The sequence below is a fragment of the Petaurus breviceps genome, unplaced genomic scaffold, assembly GCF_028583685.1.
Source record: "Petaurus breviceps papuanus isolate PSGF00001 unplaced genomic scaffold, PetGlider_PUasm1.0 296, whole genome shotgun sequence".
Classification (NCBI taxonomy): domain Eukaryota; kingdom Metazoa; phylum Chordata; class Mammalia; order Diprotodontia; family Petauridae; genus Petaurus; species Petaurus breviceps.
Window position 1 is genome coordinate 268,568 of NW_027186046.1, and position 23,462 is coordinate 292,029.

The 23,462-nt window shown below is 44.0% G+C and overlaps 1 pseudogene; it reads left to right on the forward strand.

Annotated features, from left to right (window-relative positions):
* The first annotated feature begins 2,753 nt into the window (after window positions 1–2,753).
* On the forward strand, window positions 2,754–23,058 carry LOC138167760 (zinc finger protein 135-like; annotated as a pseudogene).
* The last annotated feature ends 404 nt before the right edge of the window (window positions 23,059–23,462 follow it).

A 23,462-nucleotide genomic window follows, 5' to 3' on the forward strand; every position in this document is an offset into this window, starting at 1 on the left:
CATTTTCCCTTGCCTCTTCTGTATGAGATAGTTTGCCCCACTCTGTCTCTCCCCATCTCCTCTCATTATATTCCTCTCACCTCTTAATTTCACCTTTTAAGTATCATCCCTTCCTGTTAAATTGGTCCCATGCTCTCTATCTATGTATACCTGTAAACGTATATACACACATTCACATATGTATTCATATGCCCGCATACCCTCATATAAAGACATATACACACACACACATATATATATATATATATATATATATTTCTAATCCCTTCAACTACTGAGAAAAGTTTTATAAGTTACAATTATTGTTTTTCCATGTAGGAATGTTAATAGTTCAACTTTGGCCAGGTGGCTCAGCAAGCAAGAGCACCGGCCCCAGTGCTGGGATGACCCAGATCAAATCTGGGCCCAGACACCCAGCACCGCACCCAGAAACAACAACTGGCCGTGCAACCCCGAGCAAGCCACTCAACCCCGATTGCTTTAAACAAAAAAATAGTTCAACTTTGATAAGTTCCTTATGATTTCTTTTCCCTGTTTACCTTCTCATGCTTCTCTTGCTTCTTGTATCTGAATGTCAAATTTTCTATTCAGCTCTGGTTTTTTCAGCAAGAATGCTTGAAAGTCCTGTATTCCACTGAATGACCATATTTTCCCCTGAAACATGATACTCAGTTTTGCTGGGTAGGTGACTCTTGGTTTTAATCCCAGCTCCTCTGCCCTGCGGAATATCACATTCCAGGCCCTTTGATCCCTCAGTGTAGAAGCTGCCAGATCCTGGGTTATCCTGATTGTGTTTCCACAATATTCAAATTGTTTCTTCCTGGCTGCTTGTAATATTCTCTCCTTAATCTGGGAATTCCGGAACCTGACTATAATATTCCTAGGAGTTTTCTTTTTGGGATCTTTTTCAGGAGGTGATCGGTGGATTCTTTCAACCTCTATTTTGCCCTCTCGTTCTAAAACATCAGGGCAGTTTTCTTTGAGAACTTCCTGGAGGATGCTTTCCAGGCTCTTACTTTGGTCATGGCTCTCAGGCAGTCCAATAATTTTTAAATTATCTCTCCTGGATCTATTTTCCAGGTCAGTGGTTTTTCCCATGAGATATTTCACATTGCCTTCTATCCTTTCATTTGTTTGGATCTGTTTAACAGCATCTTGTTTTCTCATAAAGTCATTAGCTTCCATTTGCTCTAATCTAATTCTGAAGCAATGATTCTCCTCACTGAGCTTTTGAGATTCTTTTTCCATCTGGCAAATTCGACTTTTTAAGGCATTCTTCTCCTCATTGCCTTTTTGAGCCTCCTTTGCCATTTGAGTCAGTCTTTTTTAAGGTATTATTTTCTTCAGTCAGGCTGTTGACTCTCATTTCATAATTTTCTTGCGTCGTTCTCATTTTTCTTCCCAATTTTTCCTCCACTTCTCTTATCTGCTTCTTAAGGTCCTCTATGGCCTGTAACCAGCTTATATTTTCCTTTGAAGCTTTTGGTGCAGGAGTTCTGACTTCACTGATTTCCTCCTGTTCCATGCCTTGCTCCTTCTTATCCCCAAAATAGGAGTGTAATGTTGGAATCTTCTGTCTGCTTTGTTTCCTTTGCCTGCTCATCTTGCCACTTAATGATTTGACTTTTGGGCTTTTTGCCACAGTAGGACTCTGCCACCAGACAGGGGAGTTTTCGTCCCAAACGCTGGGGTTTTCTCAGCTGCCGGAGGTATTAGATGGGTGCCCTCTCTGAGGTCTCCACACGCTCTGGCAAGCTGGACACACACCCCAAGACCTCCACCCTAGACTGCAATCCAGATCCAAGCATGTTAAAGCAAGAGCGATTACCCCTCAGACTGGTGCTTGGTCCCCCTACACTCTGCAGGCCAGGAGCTGAAGCCGCCACGTGGCGCTGGCAGGCTGTGCTGGCGTCTCAGCGGTTTCTCGCTGGGGAGGGGGGGGGTAAAAGCCATGCACTCCCACTTCCTGGGTCCCAAAGTCCAGACTGCCGTGTTACAGATATTTCTGGGCCAGTTCAGGGCTCTGCTGACAAGTACCAGTGTGTCTAACAGCCCTCAGGCCTGCCAACACTTGGCATTTTCATTTTCTGGTCATCTTTGCCAGTCTGAGAATCTTTGTAACTATCAGGGACTTGGATAAGTGACTACAGATGTGGGACTTTTTTTTTTTTAATGGTTGGTGGTAGTTTGGATTTCTTCCTTTTGAAACCACAAAGGAAGAAGTTCAGGCTCTTAATGTTTGTATGAAAAATGCTCCAAATCACTAACAATTAGAGAAGTGCAAATGAGAACAAACGAAATGCTCACACCCATCTTATTGGCTAACATAAAAGAAAAGGATGGAGGGGATGTGGAAAAAGAGGTGTAGCGGGATTGTGATTGGCTCTACCCTTCTGGGGGAGAGTTTGGAACTCTGCCCGAAGGGCTGTCAAACCGCGTAGCCTTTAAGCCAGAAATGCAATAGGTCTGTCTCACAAAGAAAAAGAAGGACCTGTAGGGCCTGGAGGTCCTGTATAGAAAGATGAGTGTGGCCAGGGCAGCGCTGGAAGAGGGGTTCTGTTCAAGGGGAAGGTCTGAGCCCCAGGGCAGGGAGAGGGGGGATGGAGGGAGGTGGCGGAGGACTGGGACGAGGAACTTCACGGGGACCAGCCTGGGTCGGGGTAGTCCAGGGGGAATTCCAGCCTTGGGGTGGAGGCCTGGGAGGAGTCTGCGGTGGAAGGTTATTTCTAATGGTCAAAGGGTTCCACGTGATGGAGGGCAGGGCTCAGGGAGGAGAGGCAGGCGGGGTCTGAGGTTCGGAAAAGAGGGGAGCTCCTGGCCTCTCGGCTGGGCTGGCTTGGGACTGGGAGGACGCAGCCAGGGCAGGCTGACTGCTAGCGGAGCCCTTAGCCCTGCGATCAGGCTGCCTTCGTGTCTTCCTTTGGAGCTGTGATCCGTCTGCCTTCCAGAAGCCAGCCCCCTGCATGCAGGTCCTAGGTAGGTCTGAGCCAGGAAGTCGGTTCGGTCTTGGTGGCTGCTGCTTGCCCTTTCCGTTGGGTCTTTTCCTGCCTGTCTGACCTCTTGCTGAGTGTCCCCTCCCTTCCAAAGCTGGCTCCCCATCCCAGGCACCCCATCCCAAACATCCTGGGGCACCAGCCGCGGGTTTACCCAACCTTCATGTCACCCCCGTAGGGACCCAGGAATATCACCTTCAGCCTCCACACAAGGAATCCATGTGCCTGTTTCCCCGCCCCCAACTCCTGTCCAACAACCCTGGCTCCCTCCAAGAGCCAGGAGTCCTGTCCTCTTGCCCTGGAACAAACCTAGGACCCAGGCACTAAGGCTCCTGCCTGGCCTCCCTTAGCTGGACATGTGACTGTCTTGCTGGCTCCCGATCAGCTCCCAGGTATCCCCTGCCCTGCATGTCCCTCCAGGGACCTAGATAACCATCTTCCCAGGCTAAGCTCCAAGCCCCAGGAGTCCTCCCCAGCTCCTAGTTGGATCCCAGGACACAGTCGCCCTGTTCTCTTCTGTCACTCAGATGCCTCCTCTCTTCCACCTTGTTACCATATCCTGCCTGCCAGACCCATCCTTCCCCAGACCTCCTGCTTCTCTGCCCCGACTTTCTTCAGAGCCTTTCGGTCCCCTTCCAGTCACCTGAACCCCAGGCCGGATTCTGTCCACCCCCTCAGGCTTCCCTCGGTCCTTCCTGGCATCCTGTCCTGGAATCCTCACCCTTCTCTAGCTGCCCTCCCTCGTGCATCAAGAAATCTGTCTTTTGTCTGGATTGTGTGTGTGTGTGTGTGTGTGACAGAAAGAGAGAGTAACTTGGGTGAGGGGCTGTGTAGAGGGGAGTGTACCAGCTGGAGGGAGAGATCTGACTCAGGGGTCACTGAGGCTCTGATTTATGTCACCTCACCTAGGATCTCCAAGTCCCCTCTGCCTCCTGGGTCCCTGTAGAAAGGTGGGCAGGAGAGAAGGTCTAAGAGAGAGGGAAGGAGTCTTCCTGTTCAGAGCATCTTCATTTGCCAGCCTGACCTACCAGGTACCTCCCTGGGGGAGTCTCTGCCCTCAGGGCAGGGCCAGGGTCATGGTTAACTGCTGTGGGACCTCACTCTCTGTAAATCCCTGTAGGTCACCCTCCTGCCCAGGAAGAGGAGAGAAAGACGTCCCCACCCCTGGGCTCCTTCTCCCTCCCCAGCTCAGCCTGCAGAGGAGCAAGGCCTGGCTCAGGCAGGGAGCCTGGAGCCGGAGGGAATGGGCCCAGGGAGCCACAGCCCCCCAGCCCAGGTGAGTGCAGCCTGTGCAGACATGACCCACATCAGCCAAGGAAGCCATTTGCACAGACAGGATTGTCTGAGGGCCTGGCAGTCCTTCTTCCCTCCAAGTTGTTTCTTTATACACATAGGCCTGGAATTGAATAGAGTAGTAACATCACTACCCTGCCTCTTCTGCCTTTGGGACTGATCCATGGCCCTTGGGCATCCTGAGCACTCTTGGCCCAGCTGCTGCCCTCTCTGTTTGTTCTTAGCTTCCCCCTCATTACATGTGACTGACAAGGGCCATCACTCACTAGGCCCTGTCTGTAGGCATAGTTTATGCCTGCCTAGCCCACCTCCCTTCCCATATCATCTCCCCCCCATCCGGGTTCTTGGGGCCAAGCTCTCCCCTGTAGTGACTGAAGGTCAAGGGAAAGCCCTTCACCCTGAGTCTTGTCTGGGCTGGCCTGCAGCAGAGGCCTGAAGGCTTCCCCAGCTCCTGTCCTTGACTGTGCTGTCCTCAGAGCAGAAATTGTCCTGGTTCTGCTCACTGACTCTGCCTGAGCTCACACAAGTCTTCCCAGGTCTCTCTGAATCCCTTCCCTTTACCATTTCTTAGGTCAAGTCAGTAAACATTTACAGAGGCCTTCCTCTGTGCCAGACACTGTTCAGAACTTGGATACAAAGGAAGGAAAAACCAGTCCCTGCCCTTAAGGAGCTCCCAGTCAACTGGGGGACACAGCATGTCAACAGCCATGTCCAAACAAGCTCTCTGCAGTGTATGTGGGAGGTGCTTTGAGAGGGAAGGTTTCAGCAACCAGGAAAAGCTTGTTTTCAGAGGGTGGATTTTAGCTGAAATGTGAAGGAAGCCAGGAGGCTCAGGTGAGGAGGGAGAGACAGCCTTGGGAAGGCACAGGGTCAGGGGATGGAGGGCCTTGGTCAAGGATCAGTTGGGAGACCAGTGTGCCTGGGTCAGAGAGGAGCTGGAGGGGAGGAAGGTGTAAGAAGACTGGAAAGGGGCCTGGGGCTGGTCATGGTGCTTATACCGTGCCATGAGTCTTTAAAATATCATCTCATTTGATCCTGTTGTAAAAATTGTCAGGGTCCTTGGTAGAGATGGCCTGAATAAGGCAGCTCAGGATAGAGCCAGACAGGTACACTGCCCTTTCTGATCCTTTCCAGAGGGTGACCGACTCCATCAGCAGGGGATGGATAGGGGTGTTCTTTAGTTCCAAAGATATGTTTATTTATATATATTTTATACATACATATATATATGTATATATATATATTTATGTGTGTGTCTGAGAGAATAATAGCTAACATTTATAAAATGTGCTGAACAATTTACAATTATTATCTAATTAAATCCTCAGGACCACCCTGGGAGGTGGGTATTATTTTCCTCATTTTAAGCAAGCTGTCCTAAGTAAAAATAAACTGATACATAAACTGGGGCAAACTTTTTCTTTTAAAAGAAAGAGGAGGCTTAAGTTGTAACAGGACTTTAGCTCTGTATTTGTAGGGAATCTAAGACCAGAGGATCTTCTTCACCAGGCAGCTAATTAGCACATGTTGAGCTCCTATTATTTGCCTTGTCCAATAAGATAGAGGGAATGGGAATTAATAGTTGGTGAAATTTTTCTAAGTCCTAGGAAGTTTCTTTTTAATAAAGGCAAGGAGGTCTTGAAAGAGACTTTCTGTGCCACTCAAAAAGGCATTAGTTTGAAAGCAAAGAAATTTAATAATTGACAAAATGGAGTGAGTTATATTTTCCCCCAAACCCACTTACAACAACCCTCTGAGGTAAGTGCTATTATCTTTATTTCACAGTTGAGGAAACTGAGGCAAAGAGTGATTGGTTAAATGATTAGCAAGTGTCTGTGTCTGAATTTGAACTCCTGACTCCAGGCCCAGGATTCTACCTACTGGGTTGCCAGCTTCCTGTAACTGGGGTTATTCTTCCTCTCACCCTTCCCTTTTCCTCTCCATTCCCTCTAAAAAAGAAAGAAAAGAGAATCACTAAAGCATTTGTTAAAATTCCGAGGAGGGAAGAGGAGAACATTGGGAAAGACTGACAAGCCACGTGTCTTTGAAAGGAATGTGTTAATGCTGCTATTTAGTGCCCAAAAGAAGCTGAACTTAATAGCTATTCATGATTTCACCCCTACTCAATCCTCTTTGTCTGCTGCTTTGTTTGGGGTGATCATCAGATTTAGAAGGAATGAAGGAAATAAACAATGCTTGCCTTCCTTTGTGACTTGGCCGAAATGACAGCAACTGGTGCCTCCCCTGTGTCTTGTTGGCATCCAGCTCCTTCCTGGTACTGACAGTTAATTTCAGAGTAGGATTTTCCTTTTTTGGTTCTCAAATGTTTTGAAAGATGAAATTATCTTGAAGACTAGTCAAGACATTATTGGCTGCTCTTATTTTGAGAGAGAGGCAGAGATAGAGGGACCAAGACACACACACACTGAGAGCTCCCACCAATATTTGCATAATAGAGATTTCCCATCACTATTGTAGGGGCTGCTAGGTTGACCTTGGATAGAGTGTCAGACCTGGGGTCAGGAAGACTCATCTTCCTGAGTTCAAATCTGGCCTCAGATACTTACTAGCTGTGTGACCCTGGGTAAGTCACTTCACCCTGCTTGCCTCAATTTCCTCATCTCTAAATGAACTGGAGAAGAAAATGGCAAAGCGCTACAGGATCTCTGCCAAGACATCCCCAAATGAGATCCTGGAAAGTCGAGACACGACTGAAAATGAGTGAACAACCTCACGATCACTATTGATTCCTGTCTCTCTGCCTGCCTTGGTGACCCATTTGCTTGGAAAACCTGAAGCTGCTTCCTTCTAGGAAGGTGGGTGTGGCTCTTGTCACCTGGATTTTTTCATCTTTTCATCCCTTTCACTAGCTAATGCTGCCTAGGCAGCGGGAATCCAAGAAACAGGTTTTCTTTTGTTCTGTATTGTGGCTCACCCTGCCAGAACTAGAAGGGAAATTGTCATGAACAATTCAGCAAAACTATTTATACATTACATGAGAAAAAATATTGGTGACTCTTCATTGGAGCTGGTTATACAAAGACAAAAAGGTATGCTTGTGGAGGTGATGAGGGATGGCTCCCTCTAGGTTCAGCAGGAACTTTGATCTTACCCAAGACCAGAAAACCTGAAATAGCATTTGGAAAGAATTCAAGGTCTCAGGCTTAATTGGAGTGAGACTTGTAGAAGTTTATTGTTACGCTTCTATGAGAAGTGGGCAAGAGTCTTTTAGGGGATCTGCGAGTGAGAGGGGTACAGGCTTTTACTTTTAAAGGGTAGGGCTGCCATTGTCAGGGCTGACCAGATGGAGGGAAGGGACCTCAGTGCATAGATAAAGGTTAGAGCTGACCCAGAGGAACTTGTGACTTTAGTGCACAGATAGTTTAGATGAGATTTGGGCCAGAAGGAAGGAGACATGAAGAGATTAAGTAAGAACAAAGGGGGAAGGGGCAGAGTTTGAGGCTGGGAAAGGGATTGTACAGATTACAATTTTACATTACAAATTGCAGTTACAATTGTACAAACTGGTTTTACAAATTGATTTAGACCCCAGGTACCCCATCAGAGGGGAGTGTCTTTTCAGTTATGAAAGAAAGATGAGCAGTGGGTCCTTGTTAATATAACTGGTGGCACCAAATCCAAGGGACTTCCATGTCAGTCTAGATAGGGGAGAATGGCATTCTAGAAACTGTTCTAAAGACTTGATTTTTAGCAGTTGGGTCTTTTTATACCAATTAGAAGAGGAAAGAGGGCACTGACGGGAACCAGCCATTACAGTTGGTCCTGTGGTTCATCCACAGCAAAATGGCAAACACAGAACAAAAGAGAATCAGTTATGTTCTCCCTAAAACTGACTTTTCACTGGCTGGAGCCAGCATCAACTGGCTGGTGAGAGCTGATTGTTAAATGTTTCATATGTGCATCAAATCCTAGGAATCAGAAAAACTACAAGTCAGGACTTGATATTTTTGTTCATTGTCAAGACAAAAGAAAGTGATGTTCATGATGAACAGAAAACATAAAGCTGCCTTGGTGTATTTTTTTCCCCGCAAAACTGGTTGTTGAACATTTTGTAGCACACCACTGTCTATCTCCCTCCTGGTTTATATTAACCCCCTTTAGGTTTCTGTGCTGTAGGAATTCCAGTAAGCTCCCTCCCCCATCACGTGAGGACATTTGGAAAGTAGTCTGGACATAACAAAATGGGGGACACTGGATAGAAGAAGTTGGGAGCTGATGCTCTTTTAACAAAAACCAAAGTGGGAAGCAGGAAACGGCTGGCCATAGATGGCTCAGAGCACAAGAAAGTCAACTTGTCAGAGCAATAGAGACTGAAGAAGGAAGAGGTGGTCTAGGAAAAAACCTCCATCCATCAATACTTTTTTAAGTGCCTACTATGTGCCAGGCGCTGTCCTAGGTATGAGGGGAAAGCCGCAAAGAGTGACATAATCCCTGTGCAGATGAGCTCATACTCAAAAGGAGGAGAGAACAGATTCACGGTGAAATTGACACAGCCTAAATCTCAGAGTGAAAAAGTTCAAGTAAATAAAGGAGCTACAGGCACAGGGCTATGGAGAGAGGGTACCAGCGCCTGGAGGCAGCGGGCATGGCTTCATGCCGAACATGGTACCCGAGGGGTGAGAGACTCTCTAAGGTAGAGGTGAGGAGGGAGCTCCAGCTAAGGGGGGTGGGCAGCAGTGCACAGAAGTGGGAGGTGGGATGGAAGCCAGGAGAAGCCCCACGTGGCTGGATCTCTGGGGACAGGAGGCTGAAGGAGATTTGGGGCCAGTTGGGCTGGGACTTTCCAGCCTTAGAGAGGTTTCCTGTTCGGTCATAGAACCAGAGGGATCCAGTGCCATTGGCTGAGAAGAGCAGTTCCATGGTCAAATCTGTACTTAAGGAAAATGAATTTGGCCAGAGTGTGCAGGGTGGACTGGGGTGGTGAGAGACCTGAGGTGGGGAACCAGCCAGGAGGGTGTGGAAAGAAGGAGAGAGAAGGGAACCAGCATTGATATGGCCCCTATTGTGCACTAAGTACTGTGCTAAACGATCCCCTCCCAACAACCCAGGGGCACAAGTTCTCTTACATTGTACAATGTACAAATTGTACAAATCCCCATTGTACAATTAAGGAGACTGAGGCTAAGAAAGGGTAAGTGACTAGCTGAAAGTCACATGGCTGGTAATTTTCTGAGGCTGAATTTGAACTTGGGTCTTCCTGACTCCAGGGACAGCCTGGCTCTGTCCACTTTGCCACATAGATACCCATATCTAAACGTCAGAAGTTGGATAGCTTTTCCCTGAAAATGCACTGAGACCATCCTACAGGCTTGGCTGGCTCAGTAGACTAAAGGCTCAGGCTGCCAATTTTACTCCCTGGTCTCGACAGGACCAATAGCCATATAGAGCTCCACATGTGCCCCGGTGCTTGGCTGAGACAATGAACCCAGTGGGACCCTCACTGAGTCGGAGTACGATTACCAGTGTCCTCAAGAAGCTACAGGCAGATAAGTAGAATATAATGAAAAGAGAGAAAGTATTAGAATTAAGGACAGTTGCAAAAAGCCTACAGAAGGTAGGATTTTAGTTGGAACTTGGCATCAAGTATCAGTGCATTTCTAGATCTGGTCAGCCCCCCTTCTGTGTCGTTCTTCAGTCTGCCTCAGCCCATTCTCTTGACTCTTGTCCTGATTTCCAGAGTTCGAGGGGTATGTTTAGACCCTTTATTTCTCGTAAGAAAACTGACGGTGTCTCTCTCAGGAATTAGGTCAAACTCCAGTCTTGGTTAATAAATTTCACCTTGATTAATGAAGGGAACTTCCTTTCCTCTTCTTGGTCAGTCTTATTTCTATGTAACTAAATTTCAAAATTAATGAATATATGCTTTTAACAAATGAAAGTGAAGATAAAGCAAAGGCCTGAGATGTTCTGGCTATCATACATCATACCCAGAATCACCTCAGACCCTCAGTGTAGCAACTTTGTTTTTGTTTATTCATTTTTCAGTATTGTGTAACTTTTCATGGACTCCTAACCCCCTTTTATAAAGTGGGTTTTCTTTTCTTTTCTTTTTTTAAAGAAAACTATTTAAAAAATTTTTTTTTCTGATTTACATCATTCATTTCCACCAGATTTTGAGTTACAAATTTTCTCCCCATTTTTTCCCCTACCCACCACTCCAAAATAGCAGTCCCACAGGATATCCCCTCCTCCAATCTGCTCTCTCCCATATTTTCTCCCATACCCCTTTCGACTTTTCCAGTGGATCTCTATGCCCCAGTGCCTGTATATCTTATTTCCCAATTACATGTAAAATAGTATTAATAATAGTGTGTGTATATATGTATGTATTTAAACATTTGATTTTAAAACTTTAAATTCCAGATTCATTCCCTTCATCCCTTGATAACATAGTAAATATATTGTAAAAGACTGACTATATTTCCCTCCCTCCTATCCCACTGCCCACTTGTTCTATTCTCTGCTTTGATCTTGTCCCTTTTCAAAAGTGGGTGCTTCCAACTTCCCTCCTGCCCAGCCTGCATCATCCCTTCCATCATCCCCCCTCTCATACCCTTCCCCCCCTACTCTCCTGTAGGGTGAGATACCCTATTTAGTGTGTATTTCATTTCCTCCTCAAGCCAAATTCAATGGGAATAGGGTTTACCCATTCCCTTTTGCCTTCCTATTCTTCCCCTCCATTGTAACCATTTTCTCTTGCCTCTTCTATATCAGATAGTTTACCCCATTCTGTCTCTACCCATCTGTTCTCATTATATTCCTCTCTCACCTCTTAATTTCACCTTTTAAATATCATCCCTTCCTGTTAAATTGGTCTTGTGTCCCCTCTCTATGTATACCTGTAAACGTATATACACACATTCACATATGTATTCATATGCCCATATACCCTCATATATATATATATATTTCTATTCCCTTCAACTACTGAGAAAAGTTTCATAAGTTACAATTATTGTTTTTCCATGTAGGAATGTTAATAGTTCAACTTCGATAAGTTCTTTATGATTTCTTTCCTCTGTTTACCTTCTCATGCTTCTCTTGCTTCTTGTATCTGAATGTCAAATTTTCTATTTAATTCTTGTTTTATCTTCAAGAATGCTTGAAAGTCCTCTATTCCACTGAATGACCATATTTTCCCCTGAAACATGATACTCAGTTTTGCTGGGTAGGTGATTCTTGGTTTTAATCCCAGCTCCTTTGCCCTCCAGAATATCATATTCCAAGCCCTTCGATCCCTCAAAGTAGAAGCTACCACCATGTTTCCCCGATAATAAGACACTGTCTTATTAATTTTTTGGACAGAAAAACACCAGAGGGCTTATTTTCAGGGGAGGGCTTATTTTAATGAACATTGAGAGCAATTTTAATAAACAGGTAAATGTGAACAAAAAAATGTACCTTTATTCAATAATGAATTCAATAAAGAACAGGATGACGTGCTCACTGCTGCAGCTCTGATTGGATGCAGCTCGGAGCGCGGCGTGCGTTTCACCTGGGGGGGGACGGTGAATACAGAGGGTACCGTAATGTAGCGTGTAGCGCAGGGGATCACCTTCACTATAGTAGCAATCTCAATAGGGCTTATTTTCGGGGAGGGCTTATTTTAGAGGAATCTTACACAGTAAGGGGAGGGCTTATTTTCGGGATAGGTCTTATTATCGGGGAAACACGACAGATCCTGGGTTATCTTGATTGTGTTTCCACAATATTCAAATAGTTTCTTCCTGGATGCTTGTAATATTCTCTCCTTAATCTGGGAATTCTGGAACCTGGCTATAATATTCCTAGGAGTTTTCTTTTTGGGATCTTTTTCAGGAGGTGATCAGTGGATTCTTTCAACCTCCGTTTTGCCCTCTGGTTCTAAAACATCAGGGCAGTTTTCTTTGAGAATTTCCTGGAGGATGATTTCTAGGTTCTTACTATGATCATGGCTTTCAGGTAGTCCAATAATTTTTAAATGATCTCTCCTGGATCTATTTTCCAGGTCAGTGGTTTTTCCCATGAGATATTTCACATTGCCTTCTATTCTTTCATTTGTTTGGATCTGTTTAACAGCATCTTGTTTTCTCATAAAGTCATTAGCTTCCATTTGCTCTAATCTAATTCTGAAGCAATGATTCTCCTCATTGAGCTTTTGAGATTCTTTTTCCATCTGGCAAATTTGGCTTTTTAAGGCATTCTTCTTCTCATTGCCTTTTTTGAGCCTCTTTTGCCATTTGAGTTAGTTTGTTTTTTAAGGTGTTATTTTCCTCAGTCAGGCTGTTGACTCTCATTTCATAATTTTCTTGCATCATTCTCATTTTTCTTCCCAATTTTTCCTCCACTTCTCTTATCTGCTTCTTAAGGTCCTCTATGGCCTGTAACCAGCTTGTATTTTCTTTTGAAGTTTTTGGTGCAGGAGTTCTGACTTCACTGTCTTCCTCCTATTCCATGCTTTGCTCCTTTTTGTCCCCAAAATAGGAGTGTAATGTTGGAATCTTCTGTCTGCTTTGTTTCCTTTGCCTGGTCATGTCACCCCTCAGTCACTTGACCCCTGGGCTTTTTGCCACAGTAGGACTCTGCCAACAGACAGGGGAGCTTTTATCCAAAATGCTGGGATTTTCTTAGCTGCTGGAGGTATTATATGGGTGCCCTCTCTGAGGTCTCCACATGCTCTGGCAAGCTGGACACACACCCCAGGACCTCCACCCTAGACCGCCGGCCAAGATCCAAGCAGGTTAAAGTAAGAGTGATTACCCCTCAGACTGGGGCTTGGTCTACACTCTGCAGGCCAGGAGCTGGAGCTGCCACATGGCGCTGGCTGGCTGTGTAGGGCATCCCAGTGTATTCTCGCCCAGGGGCCAAAATCCACACACTTCCACTTACTGGGTCCCAAAGTCCAGACTGCACTGACCTCTCACTTTGTCCTTTGCATCTATGTGTTGATAATTCTGGAAACAGCCACAGCTGCTGATGATCTGGAGTCCCTCCAGCCAGCAGCTGGTCAGGCCCACCCTGGGGCTAAAACCTCAGCTTGGGGCTGGGCTTGGCTCCCTGAGAACTGCGCTGGCCTATTCCTGCCAGCCTGCTGGGCTGTCCTCAGCAGGAGGTCAGCTTCTCTGTGTCATTTTGTGGGTTCTGCAGCTCCAAAGTTTGTTCAGAGTCCCCTGTTTACATGGATTGGGGAAGGTGGAAGCTGGAGCAGTGGGGTAGTCCTGTTTCTACTCTGCCCTGCCGAAACCAGATGTTCGTGGGTTTTCTTTTCAGAGATATGGAAGTGATTTGCTATTTCCTTCTCCAGTTTATTTTATAGATGAGAAAACTGAGGCAAACAGTGTTGAGTGACTTACCCAGAGTCACACAGCTAGGAAGTGTCTGAGGCCAGATTTGAGCTTGTCTTTGTGATTCTAGGCCCAGGGTTCTAGCCACTGTACTGCTCATAAAAGGAAACAGTCTCATAGGACTCAGTTCAGTTCAGATTCTGATTAACCTCTCTTAAGAAGGCCTTTCATGTTGTCATCTAGATAAGACTTTATTTCAGTCACCTAGGAAACAAACTAGATCTTTTCTTCACTCTTTTCAATTAGCATAGGAAATATTTTACCCCCCAGAATACAAAATATTTGCTAGTATCTTACTAACTCTTTTTTTTAAAAGCAATTGGGGTTAAGTAACTTGCTCAAGGTTACATGGCCAGTTATGTCTGGGTGTGGTGCTAAATATCTGAGCCCGGATTAGATCCCAGGTCATCCTGACTCTGGGGCCGGTGCTCTTACTGTGCTACCTGGCCACCCCCCTTACTAACTCTTAATGGAATTTTCTTTATAGTATCACTTATGTCTGTTCTGAGAAATTTCCCATCCCTTCTCCCTTTCTCCTCCAGAGATCCTCACATTTCTGTGATAGAATACATCATTCTTCTGATTCCATAGGAAGAAACAATTCCTAGTAACACATTTCCCAATTTTATTTCAACTGCATATATAAACTGATATTCTCAATATTCCATTGGGCTTTTCATGACTGTGGTTTTAAGTGTTGGCTCTGATACTCCTAAAGGGCATGGCCTTTGGAAAATACCATCTCTTCATGTGCTTCTGTTTCTTCCTGTAAATTCATGAGGGTTGAAGTAGTTGAATTCTCAAGTCTCTTTCAGCTCTAAGTCCTATGACTTTTGCTGATGTAGGAGTTGGTGACATTCAAGGATGTGGTTGTGGACTTCACCCCAGAGGAGTGGGGCCTCCTGGACCATTCTCAGAAAGAGCTGTACAAGGAGGTCATGGTGGAAAATGCCCGGAACCTGCTCTCCCTGGGTAAGGACACTTCCCCTGGTAAATATGAATATACTATCAAAGGGACTGCCTTCATTCCTTCCCTAGCATGCAGTTTCTAGCATTTTATCAATGATTTGAAAGGCTAAAGTGCTATTTGTGTCCAAGAGACAGGGGCCTCCTGCTGCCTGGTTTTCATGTAAAAGGTCTTCGTAGTGTGTGATAGAGAGTTGGGGTGCCCTTTCTTGCTCTTGAAGCTGTCCCTTACTGGTTCTAGGGAGCCTGAGGTCAAAGATCAAATCAGTGTTGAAGAATCTCAGACTAATCTCAGCAGTTGTATCTATCTATCATGAATTTTGTCTGCCAGAGTTCTGAAAACTACTCATGCGGTTTTTTCTTAGAGATGGGCAGTGCAGGGCACCCCCCATCTCCCAAAGCAGCCCCTTCCTCTTTGGTTGGGTCTGGTCTTTGGAATATATACCTGAAATTCCCAGTCTTACTCTCAGAAGCCTGGTATAGTAGTTCCTTTATACTTCCCCAAGACTCCAGTTGCAAATGGTGGGGAAGGAAGAGAAGGGAATAAGCATTTGTATATACCAACAATGTGCCAGTCATTGTGCTAAGAGCATTCTTAGCAAATGTTATCCAGTTGGATTCTCACAGCAAGCCTGTGAGTTAGGTGATGGAATTATGACCATTTTTGCAGTTGAGGAAACTGAGGTGAAACAGAGGTTAAGTGACTTGCCTGGGGCAATTAGCTAATGGGTGTCCGAGACCTAATTTGAACTCAGAGCTTCCTGAATCCAGAGCCTAGGCTTTTCCCACTGCACTAACAGCTGCTTCCTAATTTCTGGGTAATGGAATCTACAGAATCAGCCCATCCTTCTATGAAGGAAGTGGAAAAAACAGAACTTTCTGATTCCAAACTGGCTTCCATATGATCTCCTTACCATCCCCCACCATAAGTTTCCAATAATAAATACCGTGGAAACCATCCTTGAGGAGTCCTGTGACCCTTCTTTCATGCCCACTTACCCTAAAGAGAACTAAATTCCAAGTATTTCTCCATCCTCTTCCCTCCTTATTCCCTATGCCCAGGACTTCCAATTCTCAGAGAAGTTTTGATCTCCCATTTTGGCCAAGGGAAAGCACTGTGGATACTGGAGGGAGAAGACCCCAGAACCTCCTGTCTAGGTGAGTGAAGGGAAAGCAGCTGTATGAGGGCTATTATCACAAGGGGTACCTACATGTCACAGTGAGGGGAGTGCTACACTCGGGGTAGAAATACCTGACTTGCAATTCTTTTTCACTTTTTTTTGTACTGGGTAAGGCACTGAACCTCAGTTTCTCCATCTGAGAAATGAAGGGGTTGGACAACATGCCTTTCACTTCCCTTTGAGTAATAAAACTATGAGCCTGTAATATCCATTGTTTGGAACTTTGGGTCATGGAGCTGTGTTAAAGTTATCCAGAAAGGGTCTAGGCTGTCAAATACAAGGTCTTTTCTAGCCCTTCAAGTCAATAAGCATTTATTAAATTCTGGGGATTCAAAGAAAGGTGAGGGATATCTCCTGCTCTCAAGGAGTGCATGGACTAGTGGGGAAGGCAACATGGACAGAGCAAAGTGGAACTCACTATATACAGGATAAATTGGAGATGGTCAAGGGAGGGAAGGTACTTAGATTAAGGAGGGTGGGAAAAGCCTTATTGCAGAGGGTGGGCCTTAGTGAAGCCAGGGCAAGCAGGCTAGGCATGGGAACACCTCTGTAGACTGGAGATGGTTTGTCCTGTTCAGGACATAGGAAGGAGGGGTGGCCAGGTGGCGCAGTGAGTAAGAGCACCGGCCCCGGCGTCGGGAGACCTGGGATCAGTTCTAGCCTCAGATACTTGGCACCCACACAGAATAACTGGCCGTGTAACCTTGAGCAAGTTACTTAACCCCAATTGCTTTAAAAAAAAAGACATAGGAGGCTTGCTGCTGGATTATAGCATATGTGGAGGGGGCATGAGAAGAAAGAAGACTGGAAAGGGGGGAGAGGGGCAGATGAGGAAGGCCCCTAAAAGTCCAACAGAGGACTTTCTATGTCAGCCTGGTGCTAGGAAGCCATTGCAGCTTATTGAGGAGGTAGTGATGTAGTCAGATGTGAGCTTTAGGAAGGTGAATTTGACAGCTGGGGAGAGCATTGACTGATCTAGGGAGAGAATCAAGGCAGTGAGACCAAACAGCAGGCTTTTTCAATGCTGCAGGTGTGAGCTAATTGGGGTCTGAACCTAGAAGGTGGCAGTGTTGGGAGAGAAGGGGAGATGTATGTGAGAGACATTACCAAGGTGGAAACAAAGGGACTTTCCAAAAGATTGAAGATGGAGCTGTGGTTGGCAACACTTTTATGAGTCTGCACAATTGGGAGGGTGACCTAGAGGGTATTAAGAAAGGAGGAAGATGGGAAGTTTGGGACATGATGAGAGGAGAACCCAAAGAGAGGAGGGTCACCAAAACCTAGAGGAAAGAAGGTATCAAAGAAAAGGGGATAAGTGATGGTAGCAGAAGCTGCAGAGAGACCAAGAAGGCTGAAAATTGAGAAAAGTGCTTTTGCAGTTGCTAAAGGGCTTTTCAGTGGGCAAGTCACTGAACCTCTGAACAATTTAGCAGTTAGCAGTTCAGAGATCTCTGGTAACTTTGGAGAGAGGAGATTTAGTTGAGTAATGATATTGGGAGCCAGACTACAGAGTTTTGTAGAAAGTAAAAGTAAAGGAGTTGGAAACCTCGGGATAGGTGGCCATCTCTAGGTATTCAGTCATGAAAGGGAGTAGAGATATAGGACAGTATCTACTGGGGGTGGATGGATCAAGGGAGGGTTCTTTGAGGGCTGGCTGTGGGGGGGAGGGGGATGGGTTCATTTGTGGCAATAGCGAAGGAGCCAGTAGAAAGGGAGAGACTAAAGATTAGTGAGAAAATGGAGATGATAGTGTCGGGAATGTAGCAGAGGAGTAGATGGAATGGAATGGGATGATTTGGGCACATTTGCCTTGTCAGGCAGGCGGCCCCTGCTTCCTGTGATTCAATAAGGACGAACAGAAGGCTTCAGATTTAGGTGAGACGGGGAGGAGGTAAGAGAGCTCTGGGTAAATATCCCTTTGTTTCAGTGAAGCAGGAGGCCGAGTTCTCAGCTAAGAGCGTGGGTGAAGGTGAGCAAGCCATGTGGAAAGGTTGGGGAGGAATGAAACAATTTGGAAAAGCTGCTGTGATGAGTGGAATAGGGAGTCAGGGAGATGTCAAAGGCTTGCCTTGCCACAGCGGGGGCCCACTTGTTATTTTGCTCCCTAAATTTGTAGTGGATCCAGGCAACCTGGTTCCATGATTTTCTTTCTCTCCATTCAGCAGCACGTGAGTAGGAGTGAAGGCCGGTCTCTTATTTAGAAGTCATTCATGGCCAAGGCTCACAGACTCACCAACCCAAGTTCCTTTCCTGATCTTTACAGTCTGATCTTTGTCTCTGTTCTTGGAGATTCATGTAGGTGACTGGCGCCCTCAGTTTAGGGAGATGGGAGACTGATGTTAAGGAGCTCACAGTCTTGGAGATGATTTAAGAAGAAGCAACAGATCATGAGCTCCAGTATTAGCTGATCCAGGTGAAAGAAAGTATGTTGGTGTGGGAATACATGAAGTTCTACAGGGACATAAGTAAGGACCAGGAGAGAGGAGAATGGCGATTCAGGAAGGAGAGCAGAATTGAGGAGAAAATAGTCAAAGTAATAGTAACAATAGCTGACAATGCTATGGCAAGTCACAGAAGCCAGAAACTTTGCAAATATCATCTCCTTGGATTTTTGTGAGAATCCTGGGAAGTAGTGCTACCATTATCCTCCTTTAGAAATAAGGAGACCGGGGCGGCCAGGTAGCACAGCGAGTAAGAGCACCGGCTCCAGTGTTGAGAAGACCTGGAGATCGAATCCCGGGCTCAGACACTTAGCACCCACCCAGAAACACCTGGCCGTGTAACCTTGAGCAAGTTACTTAACCCTGATTGCTTTAAAAAAAAAATAAGGAGACCAAGGCAAACAGAAGCACTGTGACTTGCCTAAGGTCACGGTACTAGCAAGTTTCTGAGCTGGCTGTGGAACACAGGTCCTCTTGACTTCAGGCTTGGCACTTGCACCACCAGCTGTATTCTGATTGATAGGCAGAATGCAGTGAAAATGTTTTCTCACACATGGATGACGTGGGAAATGATAGGAGAATTTTACAAGTTTGCTGAGAATGGAGAACTTTTTTATTTTGAACTCCCTTTACAGACGACAAAATAAACAACATGAATATTTATTTCTGTATTGGCTAAGTGTATTAAATGACAAATATACTTGAAGGTCAATTGCACGTGTTGCTTTGTTTTTTGTAAACAATGTTCATATATATATTAAAGAACTTTTCTAAGCAAAGAATTTTATCAGATATAACTTTCTTCTTTCTGCTATTGGCACACTGGCTATACTCTCACAAAAATTGTATTGAATGTTACAAATACTGATGTTGCTTACCAATTCCTTTGAAAGTCTATCTGCTAGACTGAAGAATAGTAACATAAGTGAAAGATAAATTTAAATCAGAAAATAGCACTATACAGACTCTTTCTGTAGGACAGTCATGATGGTCCATAATAATTTCAAGATGCCTTATAAGGCATTCATGGTTTTCAAAGAGCCTGCCATCTGGGCAAATACTTGTAACATTATGATTTGGTGATTACTCTGTTGATGAGTTGTGCTTACATGAGGTAACCTGGAAATGAGGTAACTACTCTCGTGCAGTGACAGAAAACAAATGAACACATGTGTATGCCTGTGACTATCCACTGGGAATTGATTTGACATGAATTTCAAACCTTTCTGGCTGTTGGGAAACAACTTGATGTCAGGTTGAGAAACTGAAGCAATATATTGCACTTAATTGGGAGTGGTCAGAGTCTGATGTAATCAGTACATGAACTTGAAAAGCATAGGATGCCTGGTTATGATTATTTGGAATCACTGCAGAAAGAAAATTATTAAGCCTGAAACATATACATGCTTGTTGTTCCAGAGGAAAATATTTATATATTTACATTTATTCTATTTAAAAATATTTATAACAAAATTGCACAATTATTTTCTGTTCAATATTCCATTAAAATTTTTTTAGCTCAAACCCCTTAGACCATTATTGTGAAGCTCCAAAGGGGCTTATCTGAGCCTCAGGCAAAGATCTAAGACTTCTCTGTTTAAAGGCATCCTTAGACCAGAAATCGATGGAACTATAACTGTAACCTCTGGGAATGCCCCCAAATATGCTGACATGGATACTAGAGGACAGTGATATAGAGGTATATCCAATCATTAAAGAGGAAAGTAATCTCCAGAAAACTGGGTTGGAACTGATTACTTAAGTGATCATTGCTGAGTCCTGGCACTTGGTAACTGTAGCCTTCTATTCCAGTGGGAGACATTGGTCCAGTCCCTACATTCAGGGATTTTTAAATGATGCCTTCCCAAAGAAACTATTTTTCAAACAACTAAGTGCAAAACAGTAGTCACCATTTTTAATAAGCAAAACCAAATTTACTACAGAATGTGATAAGTATAGCATTAAAAATCCAACCACATTGGCATTTCAAAAATAACTGAACTCAAATTAATTTTTACAGCATATTTCTCATATTCATTTGCAAATGACTCATACTTGTGCAGCAACATCTCTAAAATGATATTAAAGACATGCCAAGTGTCCTACTGGCCACTTGCTTAAACTACTGCCTACACAATGGTCTGTATGTCTGTACAAACAAGGTAACATGCAATAATAAAATGTTTTTTTTTTTTAAGAAAAAAAGAAAGTGCAATAGAGAAATGCCATCTAATACTGAGGACAGAACACACCTAGTCACAGGGTTTGAGTGATGTGGTCAGGTCACTCGGCCAGCTGAGCTCCTGAGCCGTGACTGTGAGGGTGCTAGACTTTCTGTATGTCAGGTTTCTTATAAGGAAGGATCCAGTGTGCATGTGAAGCTTTTGGCACATTTAGTGATCCCAGGGATGTGAGCTAATGGCAGTTTCACATGATTGATTCTGCCCATTTAAGTTTGAAGACTGTTCTCCTAGGGAATCAGTTAACTTTATGTCAATGGAAGGAAAAGTATAGATTTGTGTATATGCTTATTTGTCTTTTGTTTTCCTTCAGATGGGAAGATGAGGCTTGAAATTCAGGAAACTACTGCCAAGCTGGGCATTTCTGTGGAAAAATCAAGACAGCAGAGATTCATGAATGATGGTCATTGCAGCTGCAATTTGAGAGAAATCTGTGACACTGATATCAAGAGAGAGAAAAAGCAAAAGAATCACTGTGAATTTGATAAAGATGGAAAGAGTTTCAGGCAATATTCAATCCTAATTTGCTACAAGAAAAGGACCTCAGGCAATGGTTGTTCTCAGGATAGGAAAAGTAGGAAATGCTTTACTGAACAGGCAGACCTCTTTGAGTCTCATAAGAAGCCTCCTGAAGTGCAACCTTACCAATGTAATCAGTGTGAGATGGCTTTCAGTTTGAATTCAGACTTAATTTCACATCAGAAAAGTCATGCTGGAGAAATGCTTTATGTGTGTAATGAGGGTGATAAAAACTTTAGTTGTAATTCAAAGCTCACTGACAACCAGAAAATTCAAAATGGAAAAAAATATTATGGATGTAATGAATGTGCTAAAGGCTTCAAGGAACAGTCATCCCTTGTTCACCATCATAAATTTCATACTAGTGAAAAGTCACTTATATGTATGCAACGTGGAAAGGCTTTTAGGCGACAACTATCCCTTATTTCCCAACAGAGAATTCACACTAGAGTGAAATCTCATGAGTGTAATGAGGGTGGTAAAGCTTTCAGAGAAAACTCTTCCCTTGTTGTACATCAGAGAAGCCACACTGCAGAGAAACCATATGAATGTAGTCAATGTGGAAAGGATTTCAGATGCAGTTCAAGTCTTGGTAAACATCAGAGAATCCATACTGGAGAGAAGCCTTATGAATGTAATCAATGTGGAAAGACTTTCCGACAACGCTCCCATCTTACTTATCATCAGAGAATGCGCAATGTGGAGAAACATTATGAATGTAATCAATGTAGAAAGACTTTTAGCTGCAGTTCTAATCTTACTAAACATCAGAGAATCCACACTGGAGAGAAGCCTTATGAATGTAGTCAATGTGGAAAGGCTTTCAGATGCAGTTCTAGTCTTGGTAAACATCAGAGAATCCATACTGGAGAGAAGCCTTATGAGTGTAATCAGTGTGGAAAGCCTTTCAGATGCAGTTCTAGTCTTGCTGATCATCAAATAATCCACACTGAAGAGAAACCTTATGACTGTAATCAGTGTGGAAAGACTTTCAGAGGCAGGTCTGGCCTCGCAAAACATCAGAGAATCCACACTGGAGAAAAACCCTAAAAATGTGTTCAATGTGGAAAAACTTTCAGAGAGAGAGAGAGAGAGAGAGCCAGAGCTCCAATCTTGTTGAATACCAGGAGATCCACACTGGAGAGAAAAGTTATGAATATAATCATTGTGGAAAGACTTTCAGATGCAGCTCTGGTCTTCTTGTCCATGAGAGAATCCACACTGGAGAAATGTTATGACTACAATCTATGTGAAAAGACTTTTAGACAGAGCTCCAGTCTTGCTCTGCATCAGAGAATCCACACTGGAGAGAAGCTTCCTAAATGTCACAAATGTGGCAAAGCTTTTAGGGACTATTCCTCTCATTTTGTGCATCAGAAATTCTACACTGGAGAGAAATCTTATGAATGTAACCTGTGTGATAAAACCTTCTAGCAACAGTCCTCCTTTCTTTCCCTTCAGAGAATTCATACTAGATAGAAGCCTTATCACTCTAATGAATGAGGAAAGACATTTGAATGGAGTAAAGAGCTTGTTAGACATCAGAAAATTCTTTCTGGACACAAGCTAAATATGACCTCAGTGTGGGAAGACCTTCAGTCAGAGATCATCTCTTACTTTACATCGGAGAATTTATAGTGGAGAGAAACCTTATGAATGTGCTCAATGTGGACATGCCTTTTGCTGGAAGAGGGAGGTCTCTAGACATCAGAATATTCATACTGGGAAAAAGTTTTATAAAAGCAATGATTGCGGGAAATCCTTTACATAGAACTCCTACATGGCTGTACTTTGGAGAAATTATACTGGAGGTAAAACATGAATCTAATTAACAAGGGAAGACCTCTTGCTTCAGCACTCACATAATTAGACAACCCAAATTTCATACTGTTCATTGATCCCTATAGATGTAATGAATTTTTCTCTGAAATACTATTGTTTTTCTGTATTCCTCAATAATAGTCCATAGCATTCATATACCATAACTTTATCAGCCATTCCACAATTGATTTTTGATTAATATTCACCTGTTTCCTGTTCATTGAAACAAAAATTCTGGCATAAATATTTTGTTAACCATTGGACATTTATTCCTGTAATGATTTCTTTAGGATGGTAGGTGGAACAGTGGATAGAATGCTGCTCCTGGAGCCACAAGACCTGAGTTCAAATCCAGTCTCTGACACCAGCTGTGTAACTCTGGGCAAATCATTTAACCTATTGCTGCCTCAGTTTCCCCTCAGTAGAATGTGTATACTAATAACATCTACTTCTAAGGGTTAATGTGACGACCAAATGAGATAATTCCTGTGAAGTGCTTTGTAAGCATTAAATTTTTATTTAAATGCTAGGTATTAGTATTATTACTATTCCTTGGGTCTTGAGTCATTGGCTTAAAGATATGGACAGTTTAGTCACATTCCTAATCAAACTGATATTCAAAACGGTGTAAAGAAGTATGTTGTAATGAGAAGCCTCTTAGGTT